A 16,976-nucleotide genomic window follows, 5' to 3' on the forward strand; every position below is an offset into this window, starting at 1 on the left:
AGCATTTACCTCAGAGATCATGAAAAAAATATTTGGGATCTTGGGAGAATTTCCAGCTTATATTCATGATGCAGACTCCATTTCTCTGGCTCAGACAACCAGATGAATAAGAATCTAACTCTCCAGGTTAAAACATTTTCCTTTATTCCTCTTTTATGGCCATTTATCTCTATATACCCACTTTGCAGGGTTCTTATGAAGACAAGTGGAATAGTTTTCTCCAACGTGCTTAAACTCTTAGGAGGAAAAATATGCTATAAGAGCAAATTATTATTATCTTTATTACTGTCACAAACACAGGCGATAATTATTTTCGAGTCATAAAGAACAAGGCAAAGTGTGATTCTGTATCAGAAATGACATGGTGGGTGGTAATGGTATTCAGTTCTATAAAGAGCAATACAATAATTTCCACATTGCATTGAGTATAACACGCATTCTCTCACAACCTTGTTTCTTGTGCTCACTTTAAAAACCTCTACTTCCTTTCTTTCCCACATAAGTTTGCTAAATTTTGTCCTTTATAACACCTGTGTAGGCTTGACTGAAATTATAGAGAAAAATTAATTTCTAGCTAAAAATAGATGCCAAAGAATCTAAGACTTTATGCACAATAACATGCCATATTGTGCATAAAAGTTCTTTTACATAAAAGTTTTCATGTAAATTTGTAATTTTAATAGTACTTTTATTTTAGTTTTTATGTGATTCTTTCTTGTTTATCTTAAGGGAACATCTGGCTAAAGTGATAGCACAGCGGTAGGACGTTTGCCTTGCACGCAGCCGGCCGGGCCAAGCCGGGTTCGATTCCTCTGCCCCTCTTGGAGAGCCAGGCAAGCTATCGAGAGTATCTTGCCCCCATGGCAAAGCCTGGCAAGCTCCCCGTGACGTATTTGATATGCCAAACACAGTAACAACAAGTCTCACAATAGAGACGTTACTGGGCCCACTTGAGCAAAATCGATGAACAACGGGAGGACAGTGCTATGGTGCAGCTAGTAATTTTAAATAGCATCTGGTTATAGACTATCCTATGGGTTTATAGGGAAAAAAACACTCTACAAATATAGAAAATTTATGCTTGCATTTATGTATGTTGTGTGAAGCTCTTATATGGGGTTCATTGCATTTGGGATAAAAGTAGGGATATAATTTAATTCCTTAGATTTGATATTTATGGAAATCGAGTACCAAAGATACCAAAATCTAGACTGTGTAATATCTGTAAGTAAAAACAGTGTAGACAATATCACCAGTTCTTGCTACATGACATCTCTTACTTTCTGGTTCTTTTATTTCCTTTCTTACATATTATATTCATTCATTTGTCCTACTTTTCTGATGATTCCACATTTGGACTTTAACAGAAAGTCCACCTTTACTAGCATGCTCTTCAGGATTATAATCCAAATGGCACCTCAACTTAAAGCACGGTATTCATGTAATTTAAATGACTTCTTGGAAAGCTTTCTCTACCTTATTCTTTTCACAGATGGAAGTACGTGCTATTAAGAAAGAGTAAAGATAGAACGTGTAGCTGAAGTATAAAAGCACAGGAAAAGATTGTTTCTGCTTTCTTCTTATCTTAGATGCATTAATCACTCTGGGGCATATAGTTTTAAGGCAGGAATTACATAATATTCTATCTTTCATCGTTCTCTCTCTGTCAAATTTTGCAAACAAATTAGAAATTACATATAACTTGGATTTGAGTCAGTCATCTTTTGGTGACTAAAAAACAGTTCACAATAAAATTATATTTGTACAATTTCCTTACTCTGGCATTAATTTGAGAGTTCTGTTAAAGAAATTAGATTTCACCTAGAAACATTATCAAATTGTCATTTTGAAGTTGTTTCATGATTAACTATGAGACTCATTGAAGCACCTGAGTTTAAACAATGGAATATGCCAATTGCATATCAACAGCTCTAAGAAAACTGTCATAAAGATTAGTAATTTCAAGTTTTGCTGCATCTTCATGGCATCAGTTTAGGCAGCTCTGTCACAGTTTTGACACAGAAGTCACTTGACAATTTGGTAGAGTACAGCTCTCTGAAGAGAGTTTATACTTAGAAGTGTCCCATAGCAAGTATTTGTTGTAACCCATTGTCCTTATATTTGTGAGAGATATTTGCATGTTAAAGTATAATAAATAAAGTTGATATAGTCTTTAAAAAACTTCAAAGCTAAAAGAATCCATTAATGTACGGCACTGTGAATTCAGGCACCACTGGGCTTTTGGTATATAAAAGAGCTGAATAAAATTGACCAAGATCCTTGATTAGTTGGACTAATATTTTAATATGGGGAGAAACAATGTACATTAAGTTGTTAAATTGGTAAGTAGAATAGACTATGAGAGGTTGAAGAATTAAGGGGAAAGAGATCAAAATTTAAGGTTGGGGTACTAAAAGCAAGTGTGCACATTGAACTAATAAATAGGAATGTGAGTTATTTCATGAAAAAAAAATCAAATGTGATTCATCAAGTGTTTTGAGCTAAACAAGCAAAGACTAGAAGATTCTAAGGCAGAAACATTTTTGTCAAGCTCAATCAATGGGAGTGATCAGGGGGTTGGAGGGGCATATACTGCACATGAGACATAGAGATTACTGAAAAGGAAGTCAGAAATCAGTAAGCCAATGAACTAATTTTGGTGTTTAATCTCAAGAAATATAAAATCACAAAATTTTGAATGGAAAAGTGATATATTCTGACCAGTTGAAATTTATATTCCACTAGAATTCAGTCAAACAATGAAGTCCAAGGAACAAATATGTCATGACAAAAACATGGCTTTGGTGTATCTTTTATTCCAATTTTTAAAAATATTTCTGTAAATCAAGACCCTTCCCTGCAATTGAGTCAATTAGAATTCACTTAAATATGTAACCTTAAAAGAAATATTATAGTCAACATTTTGTAAAGGATTCTGAATTTCCATGGAAATAATTAGATTGTGGTTTATAATCAAACTGCATACAGTGTCATTTCTAATAAAGTGTAAGTTAGATAAAAGGACTCATAGATAGTTGAAGATAACCAGGACTGCTAACAAGCTACATTGATTAAAACAAAAAATTTGTGGGGTAAGGATTGAGTTAGGAAATACATGCTTAAGAAATTCCAGAAATTGTTTTGTAATGCAATGGGATTCTAGTGTCCAATATTTATTTCTTCCCATTTGCACACATGAAATTTGTTGGCATATATGCCTCTACCCATGTCCCTGTGGTTGAGATATATAGTGCAATAAATAATTGTAAAAATTAGTAACTCTATTTATCTGTGTATCTCTGTTTTCCATATACCATGTATTTTTCCATCCACTCAACTACCATAAATCTACCTACATACACAAATCTATATATATATTGATGTATTTTTGAATGGAAGTATCTGATTTCATCCTAGAAAATCAATGAAATAAAAATTATCTGATGTTACTTTTTAGAAGGGATAAAATGAGGATACCAGGAGACTTTATTGTTTTTCTCCAAATAGGATAAAGGATAAATCATTAGGGAAAAAAAAGTTGGAAAAGTTGGTTTTCTCATACCATGCTATGGCGTGATTCTTTGACTCACCCTCTGCTTTTAACATTAATCATACAAAATTCCCAATGATCTTTCTATAATCTTGTATTTTGTGTTTTCTGATTTCACAATTTTTACTTTCATTCTTTTGGTAAGGTTTTACATTGGTTTGTTTCTTAATTTTTATTTAAAGTAAAATTATGTACAATGCTGTCAATGATAAGATTTTCATGCACACAGCATCCTAATACCTTATTTTGATTTTAGATTAAAATTTGAGCAGCAGGGGCTAAGAAGATAATACAATGGGTAAGGCACTTTCCATGGTATGTGGCCAAGCCAGGTTCCATTCCTGATACCCCCCTATGGACCTCTGAGCCACCTAGGAGTGATCCCTGAGTTCAAAGCCAGGAGTAAGTCATGAGCACAGTAAAGTGTGTACAAAATACAAAGAAAAGATACAATTAAAGCGGCAATATGTAAGAAATTACCTGTTTGTCAGAATAGGATATAAGGAAAATATCTATAGAGAAGAACTCTTACAAAGAAACATCAGAATTTCAATAGAGATCAAGAGACTGTTTCTAGTTATCTCCGGGTTAGCTGAGGTGATATTCACCTGCGCATAGAGTCCTCCTGTCATTTAACGTAGCTAAGTGGCTTATTCCAGGTACTCAGATATTTTTGACAATCATCATTTTTCTTTGACTTCTAAAAGAGTAGCACTTTTGAAACTTTCAAATTCATTTAGAAAGAAAAGCTAGTTAGAAAAAGAAAGTTTGGTAGTTGAGCATTGCTGAAACTTTTAGAGTATATTAGGCATGCTAATATACATTTTCTATATACATTCCATGCATTTACACTTTTATGATATCTTGTTGAAGAAAAAGAGTAAAACAACCCCATATGTTTTTTTAATCTAGAGAAAAGTCTATATAGAATTGGAATTAAATTCCACTTAAATTGGAAACAATTTACATTATTATTACTCATATGTTGATGGTAATAAGATGACACAAGATTAAAATATAGTTATAGACAAACACAGACACACACTTAAATTGGAAACAATTTATATTATTATTACTCATGTGTTGATGGTAATATGATGACACAAGACTAAGATATAGTTATAGACAAACACATACACATATTCTTTCATATGTATATATCTATATATACTCACAGATGAATTGGTTAGGCATATTTCTATTGATATGAATATTTTCTGTCAACATTCAGTCACAGTGTCAAACTGGCTTTTCCTAGTTGCTATCTGGAAAACTTTAATTATCTCTTAAAATAAGTGTCTACATTTGCTTTTCCTCATGTTCATTTACTGATAGCATGTCACATTTTTTTTCAGGTGCTGACAACTGGTCACTCATCATTAATAAAATGACAAGTCTCTTATCCATGCTGTAAACACAGTAGGTTTTTAAAACAAACTTCAAAGATTAAACCTCCTCTGTGATTTCCTGCAGAGTTTACACATCAATAGAGTTGACTCTGGGCTGTCACTTTTCTGTTAAGACTAACAGAATTAGCCACTATACGTTATGTACTTACACCAACAGTGTTCTTGTAAGAACCAGAGTGGGCAAGGAGTTAGAATGTTTGCCTTTCTTAGGGGAGAGTATCATATTCTTTATCAAATTGGCAACTAGAAGGAGATTCCATTGATCTATTCCCCATTTACATTGAGGTTAAATCATTTATTCCTACCTTATATAACTTACTTAAGCTTCAAACACGCTGGGATTATTAAAAAAAAAAAGCAAAAAACAGCCACTCAATGTAGCCTCATATCCTGAATGAGTTATTTTTTTAAATAAACTTGATTGAAAGAAAATGACTCATATCACTCATATCATGCTAACAATATATATGTGTGAAATATTGAATAAAAGTTTGCAAAGCAAACATTTATGTGCAATGCTTGCAAATTTTTACATCTTAGACAAACACAGTAACAAGTGTCACAATGGAGACATTTCTGGGCCCACTTGAGCAAATCGATGAACAACAGGAGGACAGTGACAGTGACAGTGACAGTACAGACATATACAATAAAATAGCAACAATTGGTTAAGCATCCTGAGAAGCTGGACTTTGTTTCCTTAAAAATAATCCTGATTAAAATGTTTTCATTGACTTAGTATTGTTGAACAATATTATGGGATTTCATTTAGCTTTATCATTCTATAACTGCATAATTTTTACTGCACCTACCAGCCAAATTCTAGTGCAGCAAGAGTGGAAGTGTGGAGTGGCAGGCAAAGTTAGTGAGTCATCCTAAATTTCACCCATGGAACAGGGAGTCAATGAGAATGCAGAATGGAATGGCTGGCGGTGGGATATGGAGCAGATGAAAGGAAACCCCCAGACCCCTTCCTCCCTCTCTCTCTCTCTCTCCCTCTCTCCCTCTCTCTCCTTCTCTCTCTCTCTCTCTCTGGACTCTCCTCTGGCGCTCTCTTTTTGAGCCCTTCTTTTAGAGACAGATCCAGAGCACAGGGATTTCATCTACATGCATGTGGCGGTGGCCAGAGACTAGGAAATTCAACACATGATGGAGAAACTCAAGGGACAGGATGTGGCTGTGATGCTCAGAAGTGAGTACACTGCGTGGGACAAGGCAGGGAGAGTGTTCATGGATGGGGTAGCATCAGGGATAGGACCAATGGCATTATTCATAGGTAAAAAAGAGGCCTGGACATCAGAGAGAGACACAGACCCTTCTACTTTATCTGCATAATGAACTCGAACTTTTAATCTTACGAGTTTTGTAGGCTAATCTTTCATACCATTCTCAAGAACCCACCAACTCAGGAAAATCTATTTTCAGGTGAACAAATCAACCTGCAGAAGATCCTCTACTTACTCCTCTCACTCACTCCACCACCCTTGCTTTCCTTCTGGTAAGAAATTTTGTTTTCAGAACCTAGTGTTCTTTTCATTGCCTCTTCCCAGTTTATTTGCTTTAGTAATTCACATTCTACATATAAACTATAATTATTTTGTAGTTGTTTTTCACTTCCTTAATTTATTAAACATAACCATCTCATATTTTATTAATTTTGAGTCGAAAAGCACACTTTATTTGTAATGGCAAAGTAGTATTCCATTAGTTACTGTACTATGGCCTTATTAGTCAGTCATCAGCTAATAGGCCTTTAGGTTAATTCCATGTTTTGCATACTGTTAATAATGCTGGTATGGATGCTGGAATATAAATGTATTTTCAAATTACTGCCTTTAAATCTTTGAAATAAATGCTGCTTATGAGTTATTTTGTTAGTTTATTGATATTTGTGTTTTAATCAATTTTCTTATTTTGGTACTGAGAATTGAACCCAGGAGCTCATATGTTCAAAGAACTTAACTGAATCTCTTTTTTTTCCCTTTAAGAATCTTCATAATATTTTTTATATCATTCTTACCAATTTACATCACATCAACAGAGCCCTGCATTCATTTTTTCTCCACATTCTCATCAATAGCTGTTACCTACTATTTCTTTTCTTGCCATTCTTCTGGGTATAAAATAGTGACTCATTGTGGCTTTGGAATTCCCCTAATAATAAGTGATGTTGACAATTTTTCAATGCACTTCTGGGCCATCTATATATTATCTCTGAAATAGTCAATTTATGTTTGATTTTCTGCTTTTTTTAAAAAAAATAAGCTGCTTATTTTTGTCATTGAGTTGCACAAATTTTCTATTTTGTACATTAGTACATATTTATATTTATTTTTAATTTTTTTTGTTTTGGCACCATACTTGGCAGTGCTCAGGGATTACTCTGACCCTTCATTTAGGCATCAATCTCAGCAGTACTTAGGGAACCGTACATAGTTCCGGATGGAACCCAGGTTGATCACATGTGGGACAAGAACTTTACCTGCTGTACTATCTCTCCAGCATCTTAATCCCATTTTAATTGTCTGATGTGCAAACATATTTTCCCAATTGCTAGATTGCCTCGTTGGTGGAAGTTTCTTTTTCTGTGCAACGGCCTTTGGATTCAAAATAGTTCCATTTGATTATCCTTGCTCTTCTTTCTCTTGCCATTGGAGTTAGATCTCCCAATATAACTTAGGTTGTGGTTCTCAAGTGCATCACCTATATTTTATTCTATGAATTTTATAGCTCAGAGTACGTTTGCTAATCTTTAATCCATTTTGAATAAACTTTTATGCCTGGTCTTAAATATTGATCTTGTTTCTTCTTTTTGCATCCAAAAGCTACATTTTCCAGCATCATCAGCTGAAGAGATTTTTTCTTCTAGTTTGTGGATGTAAGAGTCAGGACTTCTGACTTGCTAGTGGTAACCTTCTGCTTGCAAGATTTGGGATCTTAGACTCATAGACTAAACCATCTTAGACTTCGACAAAGAACTATGGGTTTTCCTCCACTTTAATATGGATCCCTAAAATCCTTGAGTCAGACACTTCGGCAGCTCTCCAAATGTCTTGTGACCAGCAGTGTTCAATAGTCAAAGAGGCAGTGTTTTTTCCTCACACAAGCTACTGTCATAAGGATGTGCAGAACCCCCTACAGCAGTGTCTTTATTAAGTCCCCATCAAAACAGAGAACGAGTTCAGTGCCCGACATGATTATTAAACCGAGCTATTTAAATGAAATACAATGGTCAGAAATGGTATGAACTGGGAGAGAAGAGGGTGGGGGAAGTTGGAGGGCCCCAGAGCTGGCGGAGAGGTGACAGCTCTCAGCACGCTGAACAGCAGGACCGATGGGGTCATAAAATTTCTGCACAAAGTAAGTGTCCTTTGAGCATTTTCCCTCCAAAGGAGTGGCTTCAAGTGGAAGCAACCGGTGATGTGGCAGGGCGCTGGCTGGAGGGGGCCTCGTGAAGACCATGGGCTCCAAAGCTGAAGGAGCCCACCTTGGTGCAGCAGAAGCTTAGTGTGAATGAATAGGTCCTGGGGTCCATCAGGGCACTACCATGGAGCATGGTTCCTGGTGTTGAGGGGGCACCCAGGTTCCCACCAGGGAGGCCAGCCCAGGCAACTCACCACCAGCAGGGCGTCCCCACCACCATTTCTTCCCCAGACCAGTCCGTACTGCCAGTGCTACTTGCAGTATTTTCTGGAAGAAAACTTCACTGAGTGCCAACCGAGGATGGGGGTATGTGTCCCCAGGGCTGGTTCTGCCAGACTGGTGGATACAGCCCCATAAGATTTCCAGAACCGCTAACAGTAGCAGGCATAACCTCAGTTCTGCTCCCTGGCAGTCACTATTGGTGCCCAGATACACTGTGTGTGTGTGTGTGTGTGTGTGTGTGTGTGTGTGTGTATGTGTGTGTGTTGGGGGGGGGCAAGGCCATTAGCAGCCTATTGGTGCCCTCAGCTTTTCTGAAACCCCCAAATCATTGCTATGCCTCTGGTTGGTCTCCAGCAACTCAGGGCCAAGATATCTGAGAAACTAAATCACCAAAAGTTAGGTATGTGGGAGCCATGCCCTAAAAGCCACCTTCGGCTCAGCCATACATGCTCATTTGTTGGCCTTGCTCCATAGACCCATAAATAAATCTTCAATGAGATCAAAAACATCAGATAATCTCTGACCCAAGCAAGGCTTAACTGGAGGGGTAGGTTGGAGGGGGCCAGTTTGCCTGGCGTCTGCCAAAGCAGAGCCCCCAGCAGCCACTTGATCCCACAGTCCAAATTACCAAATGACCCTAACTAGATTCCACCATCTTGAGACAGACCTCACCAAAATATCTTAATCTGCAGCAAATTTGGGTTTGCCCATTTTGTAACTGAAATCTCCAGGCTCTCTTGGAGCTGGGATGGGGTGCCTCCCCACTCTTCCCTTTACTTCTGAAAGCACTGGTAGTCACCCCTCACAAAGAAACTCTAGTGCCACTTCTATCAGAGACCCATAAATAAATCTTGAAAGAGATCAAAGGCTGAAGCTAATATTGGACTCACTCAATGCAGAACAGACAGAGGTATATTGGATGGTGGTGGGTTTGCCTGGCACGGAACTAAGCAGAGGCCCTGGAGGTCTTGCTCCATTGATCCAAAATCGCTACCGTACCCCTGACTGGACTCCCTGTCTTGGGACGGACCTCACTGAGGTATTAATTTACTGAAAATTTCAGTATGTGGGTTTTTTGACTTCAAACTTTATTGGAATCAGGGTGAGCTACCTCCTCCCACCTTCTTGCACCTCTGGAAGTCCTAGCAGTCACATCCACCCCCCAAAGCTGCTACCCAGTTTAGAAAAAATACTCCAGATGTACCTTCCTCATAAAAATAGTGAATGCCGTGAACAAACATGATGACCTCTTAGCATCTGTACTGTAAACCATAATGCACAAAGAGAGAGAGAGAGAGAGAGAGAGAGAGAGAGAGAGAGTAAGAGAGAGACAAGAAAGGTGCCTGATATAGAGGCAGGCAGGGGAGGGGTGGATTGAGGGGCTGGTTGGAGAGAAACTGGGGACTTTGATTGTGGGAAATGTACATTGGTGGAGGGATGGGTTGGAACATTGGAACACTGTATGACTGAAACCCAGTCATGAACAGCTTTGTAATGGTCTTATGGTGATTCAATTTTTTTTAAAAAAAGTATTAATAGGCCAAAGAGATAGTACAGCAGGGAGGGAGTTTGCCTTGTATGAAAATTTCTGAACCAGGTTTGAACTCTGGCATCCCATGTGGTCCCCTAGAACTTCCAGGAGAGATCCCTGAGTGCAGAGCCAAGTTTGAGCCCTAAGCCCAAATGGTTGTGATCCCAAAGCCAGAATGAAATCAATGAAAAATTACTAATAAAGTGTAAGAAATTTTTTTAAATGGCATGAACTTAGGGACTCATTTTTATTTTATTCATTTCTGGAAAGATATATTTATTTTACAATTCCCAGCATCCTTTATGATAGTACCTATGGATGTAATTTAATAAATAGTTGTATTTGTTTAATAAAGAACAAAAAAATTAAACAGGGTCAGAGATATAGTACAATGGGTAGGGTGCTTGCCTTTCACACAGCTAATTGGGGTTTAATTCAGAGCACTGATTGATTCCTGAGCCTGCTGTTGCTGGGTATGGCCCACAACACAGAAAAAATTAAACACAAATTAATAAATGTCAACAGACTGATACCAGGATCAGTGTCAACTTTCTTTTCTATGAAAATCCTGGATCTCAGAGAGAAATTTGAAAATGCAGCAGATCCTTTGGGTGAAAATTTAGAGTATGAATGTTATCAATTTATTTTTAAGTCCTTTGTATATATCAGGTTAAATGAGAAGTGAGTTATTTCTCTTAATTTCTAGTCTTCTGGGAAAAAAGCATGCTTCCAGTTATAAAGGCATGTGATATGAGTATAGTATGACATTTTACTGAGGTGGAATATACATGAACAGTTCATTTATGACTATAAGCTGTAGGTGTCCTATTTATTTGTGAGAAAGAAATTCTGAATAAGCTGAGGTATAATCAAATTTATAATTCACACTTATAGAAATACACTCATCCACAAAGAAAGTAGTTAAAATAATTGAAAAATTAGTTATATAATTTTAAAGCAGAAGAGAAAAATGGGGCCTGTTCTGTCTTTATCCAGGAACTAATATGCGTGTCTGTGTGAAATTAAACATGAATAGTATAATATCTAGATATAACCCCAACCAAAGGGACTACTTTGAGCATGATCAGCTATAAAATTTAACAAATGTTTCAGACATTTACAACTCTGCACAAATATAATGGAACCTATACCAATACTTATATTAAACTGTGGATTTTATGTGGCAAAGTGCTATGCCCAATGATTTAGAAATGCTGTTATCAATCTCATGGTGAAAACAAAGATAATAGACAAGACTGTATTTATTATAAAGGATAAATAAAATAAAATATGCCTAGTGACAAAAACTTATATATTATATTAAAATAAAAGCATGCATCCTCTGAACCAGATAAAGGCTTGTATTTTCTTATTATGCAACAAACCTAAATTTTAATAAGAGAAAGGTTATATTTAAAGGTATCACACAGTATTAAATATTAATATAATCCAATGATAGTGCAATGAAAGCTTAAAAATAAAATTTGAACATAAAAGCTTCAGTTTTTGAGAAGGAGACTAGTTACTACAGATATAAGTCACTGATTTTGTATGAACTATATAATGTATCAATGTATCATTTTCCCCTCCATTTTAATACAATATGCCAACAGAAAAGAAATAGAAGTTTTATCTAGCTAATTTTAAGCATTTGATAAGAACAAAAGAATATTCAAACTGAGAACTAAGATAGAAAACTAATTGATCAGGATGGTCCTGTAAGTCTGCATCTATATTCTATTAAAAATATAGAGGTCATATGCGATATTTGCTCACTATACATGATAGTGATAAAAATTAGTAAAATTCTACCAGTTCCTCTTGACTCTGTGAGATAAAATAGGACAGACAGACCAACTGGATGATTATATATACTATTAGTACACTGTTCGCTAAGGTCACGGTTCACTTTCCACTGACACTACATTTATAGCAAGACATTACTATCTTGTCCAGTACTAATACTTCAAGGAAATAAATGTGCTAATTACTAAGGTATATGTAGCAAAAAGAAAATCTATGTACTGATCCCCTTTAAATTTACTTAATAATCTATCATCTAGTCTTCTATAAACTAAAAATATGTGGGAAACTCATATATCCATATATCTAATCATCTTATAATCTATAATTTATCTCTTTATCTACAATGGGGTACAATCTGTGTGGTTGCCATGATTACTTTCTTTCTCATTTTAACAAAGACTTTCCGTAAGTATCATCTTACATATGTTCTCTTTGTATTAATACCCATGAAAAAATTTGTAGAGTTCTTTACTTTTGGCACTCAAGTTTTAATCAGGGTTAAACAAAAATTCTGTTTTAAAATTTCAAAAAGATTTCTGATGGTTGGGGAAAAGAAAAAACTATCAAAGAACATATTATAGTTAGTTCAGTATTCTTATAATAAGTATAATACTTACATTATACAGAGGCAGGTGAAAGTTTGGTCTTTGTTCTGTGGTAGTCTTTGGAGTAGGGTCAATCATCATAAACTGGTGAAGTAGTGGAAATTTTTCAAATGGTATTACAGTGTCCATAGTGGCATTATTATGAGCTCTGAACTTAGATCTCATATTAAGTTTTTAAGATACATGCTTTTTGAGTAATAGTTCACTTGTTTAAATTACTATATGGTTGAATACCTGGACTTTTAAAGCCTTTTCCAAATCTTATGCAGAAGAACAAAACAGAGATGACGATGACTGATTTGGTGATCCAAAAAGAGCATCCTTCAAGTGGAAATGCTAAAAGGACTTGAGAGAGAAAGGAGAAGGGAAAGAATTCATGTTAAGCGAAACCAAAAGTGACAGAACTCACTGGTCAAAGAAAAATGAAAGCAAAGAAAGAAAGAAAGAAAGAAAGAAAGAAAGAAAGAAAGAAAGAAAAAAGAAAAAAATGAAAGAGGGAAAATGTAACCATATTATCAATATTTAAAAGGATGCAAGTCAAACACCTCTGTTCCCTCTCCTTCCATTCTATCCTGGATATTTTTTTATGTCTACAGAATTATTTAGCATCTAAAATTTTACAAATTCTTGATTTTTCCCACCAACATTTTCTTTTCCTATTCTAATCATCTCAGTTAATTGCCATTCCTCTCTACCAATTATTCAGTCAAGATATCTGATCCAAAATAATTTATTGATTCTATGTGTTTTATTTTACCGAGGATAGATGTAAGTGCTTTCCACAGCCAACAAAACTTACTTGAATCTACTTAGAGCTAGTTGCCTGTTGATGTTTTCTGCTTCTGCTTTCTTACTCTCCTCCATTTTGTTCATAGTTTTGTGGGGTTTTGTTTCCTAATGTTTTAATAACTTCAAACAGTAATAGCAAAGTCTTGGCTATTATTATTCTCTCTTTTTTGAAATGCTCTTCCATCAGGTAGGTTGCTCTCTTAATTATAGATGAATTCTTAGTAAGTATATATATGATACTTATTTGTATGTTTATTTTTGTCTCTAACATTCAAATCTTCATCTCCTTATCACCTAGATCTCTGCTTAACCCCACGAGAAACTGTAAGTTCCTTATTTAATGCAATATTATTGAAAGAGAAATGAATGTCTCTTGCATAAAATCATTTCATGGAATTGAGTTGTTCATACATAAACACAGGCAAAGAAATTTGCCTTCCTTGAAGATAGAGTTTAGCCTGGATAACCAGAGAAGCAGATGACAAGATCTTGTTAGAAACATAAGAGATTTATTCATAAGAACATCTATGGGTGATGAGGATTACATCAGAGAGATAGAGAGAGTTTTGGGTTATGATTACTCCGTGTCTGATTTCTGGAGAAAGAACTTGGGAAGAAGAGTTACAAATGCAGTATGATTCCAGGAAAGCTTTAACCAAGCCAATGGGGAACATTTGGACCAACGGGGTCATTGAAAGGTATCTCACGGAGCAGCCTGTGAGAAGTGTTTTAGGAGCAAGCATGGTGGTAGGACCACAGCTAGAGTGATAGTCATCTATGCTCCCTGTAGCGGTGATCTGAACAGTGCTTTTTCATGGCTACTACAGAACATAATCAAATAAAAAAGTTCATGAGGAATGTCATTTCCTATTCTAAAATGCCATTTATTGCTTTGCCTATTTTGTGTTTCTTCTATTTCCAATTCAGTTTGAATGTTCTACTCAAGAAAAACTTTTAAGATATTTAGAAATCTCCTTAAGAGTAAAAAATTGTTAAAATATCTAAATATAACTGTTATTAAAAATTAAATATTAAATAGACTATGTATTCTGTATTTTATTAATTTGACAAAAAATAATACTAATATATAAAATGCCTTGCTCTCCCATCAAACTACAGATTATCTGGGGTCTACCTTGAATGCTTCTAAAAGAATTGAATATGTAACACTTATATTCATATTAAATGCTTAACAGATTATTAATAAATAAGAACATGTTCTCTGGACAATGGATACTAATTAAATAATTTAAAATGAAGAATCAAAGATAAGGTATAAAGCAAAGATTAATTTTTGAGTTACCAAACAAAGCAAGAGTCAAAGTGGTAAAATTTTTGCTGGAAAACGGTACCTGGATTACCCGACATCCTTTACATTCAATGTCACTGTCACTGTCACTGTCCTCCCGTTGTTCATGGATTTGCTCGAGTGGGCCTAGTAACGTCTTCATTGTGACACTTGTTACTGTATTTGCATATCCAGTACATCATGGGTAGCTTGCTAGGCTTTGCCGTGTGGGCAAGATACTCATGGTAGCTTGCAGGCCTCTCCGAGAGGGGCAGAGGAATCAAACCTGGGTCGGCCGGGTTGGCTGCATGCAAGGCAAATGCCCTACCCACTGTGCTATCACTGTAGCCCTACTTTTAATGTGGAAAAAATAAATACATAACACCAAATTATTGATTAATGTTAATTTTCTCCTGCATTTAAAAACTATTTTATCAATATCGAAAGCTATTTATTACATAAGACATGGAAATCAAACTAAATATAACATTTAAGAAACCATTTATAACTATGTGGCATATTTTAATGAATTAATAACAATGTTATATACTGAACATGTAACATTTATTGGATATTATTAATCTAACAATTTAAAATTCAAAAAGGTCTATATGTATATTTGTAATATTTGTCCTTGAAAGTTTTGAAAACAAATGAAATGTGTTCTTTTTATTAAAATATGGCATTCAATTGACTGAAAAACTATACAAATCAAAAAGTAGTTTTTTCTTGTGAATTGTATAAACTAATTTATTACCATGTGTATCTACAAAAAATTTTATTTTCACAACTAATTAAAGTAGTGGACGATAACAAAAATAAAAATAATTAATGCTATAGCATGATCTATAGGTAAGAAAGAGGCACTGTAGCACTGTAGCACAAGCCATAAACAAATAAAATTCCTTTTTATATAGAATACAGGTAGGACTACAGCTGAATCTTACGAAGACAATGTTTATGAGAAACAGCCTCGTTCCTGACGTCCCATTCGCTCTCAACGGAACAACCATCTCCAAATGCAACAGCTATGTGTACCTAGGTTGAGAGGTCAACATGACAAATGACCTGGCACCCGAGCTGTTCAGGAGGAAGAGAGCAGCTTGGAACGCCTTCAAGAACGTGGAAGAAATAGCTAAGAGGACGAAGAACCTCCGGCTCCAGGCACATCTCTTTGATTCCACTGTTCTTCCTGCAATAACATATGCCTCAGAGACCTGGGCCCTACGCAAACAAGATGAGAACGCTATTCAGGTCTCCCAAAGAAGAATAGAAAGAGCTATGCTTGGAATATCACGTTTCACTCAAATGAGAGAGAGAATCCGGAGTTCTGACATCCTTCGACGATCAAGAATCAGGGACGCTGTCTCATTTGCCAAGGTGTCGAAAATCCGATGGGCTGGTCACGTAATGAGATTTAAAGACGACCGCTGGACTAGAGCTGTTACCGACTGGATTCCACGGGATGTCAAAAGACCGCGTGGCCGCCCACCTTCCAGATAGTCAGACTTCTTCGTCAAGATCATGAACGATTGGTTTGAGGCCTTTCATGTTCCCGGAGCGAACAGATGCCATTGGGCTACACTAGCACGCGACAGGGACAAATGGAGACGTTACTGGCGCCCGTTCGAGCAAATCGACGACTAATGGGAAGTTAAGTGATTAAGTGATTAAGTGATATAGAATACAGAGTTCAATAAGAAAATTTATGTTTAATACAGAATGAAATGATATAAGCTCTAAGAAGCTTAACTTTCCCACCACAGGTTTTACAGAGGATCTTGAAAGATCATCAGTCATAAATTCATTTAGTATATTGAGGGCCATTTACTAAATATCTGTGTTGAATGCAAATATTCACCCACTGAAAATATGTAAATGCTTGTTTGTGGTGTGCCGCCTGATGGTGCCATAGCGATACTTACTATGCTTACAAATTAAATAAAAGTGTGACCCATCTAAAGTTAAACAAACCTTCACATAGGGAATCACATAAAAGTAATTTCTGCTTTTGGAACCTGTTTCCACAATTGCATATCTGTATAACAGTTTGACTCCTTTCCAGGAAAGAATTGATAACATCTAACATATAAACACTGATAACTTTATCAGTTTCCGCCTCCTTGAATTACACTTTTTCAAAATGTCATTGAGAAGATTGAGAACAGAAAGGCTACCAATCATTTGCTGATATTTAATAGATTGAATGCTTATTAATATGATTTTATCTATAACAAAAGCCACTGTGATTGCATAGCCTTCTCGGTCATTTTTATCACTGTTCAACTAAAATTAACTTTTGCTTACATATGCTAACCAACATGTATCAGAACATCGATGTTAAGTGTCATGT

The sequence above is a fragment of the Sorex fumeus genome, unplaced genomic scaffold, assembly GCF_029834395.1.
Source record: "Sorex fumeus unplaced genomic scaffold, SorFum_2.1 ptg000100l, whole genome shotgun sequence".
NCBI classification, from domain to species: Eukaryota; Metazoa; Chordata; class Mammalia; order Eulipotyphla; family Soricidae; genus Sorex; species Sorex fumeus.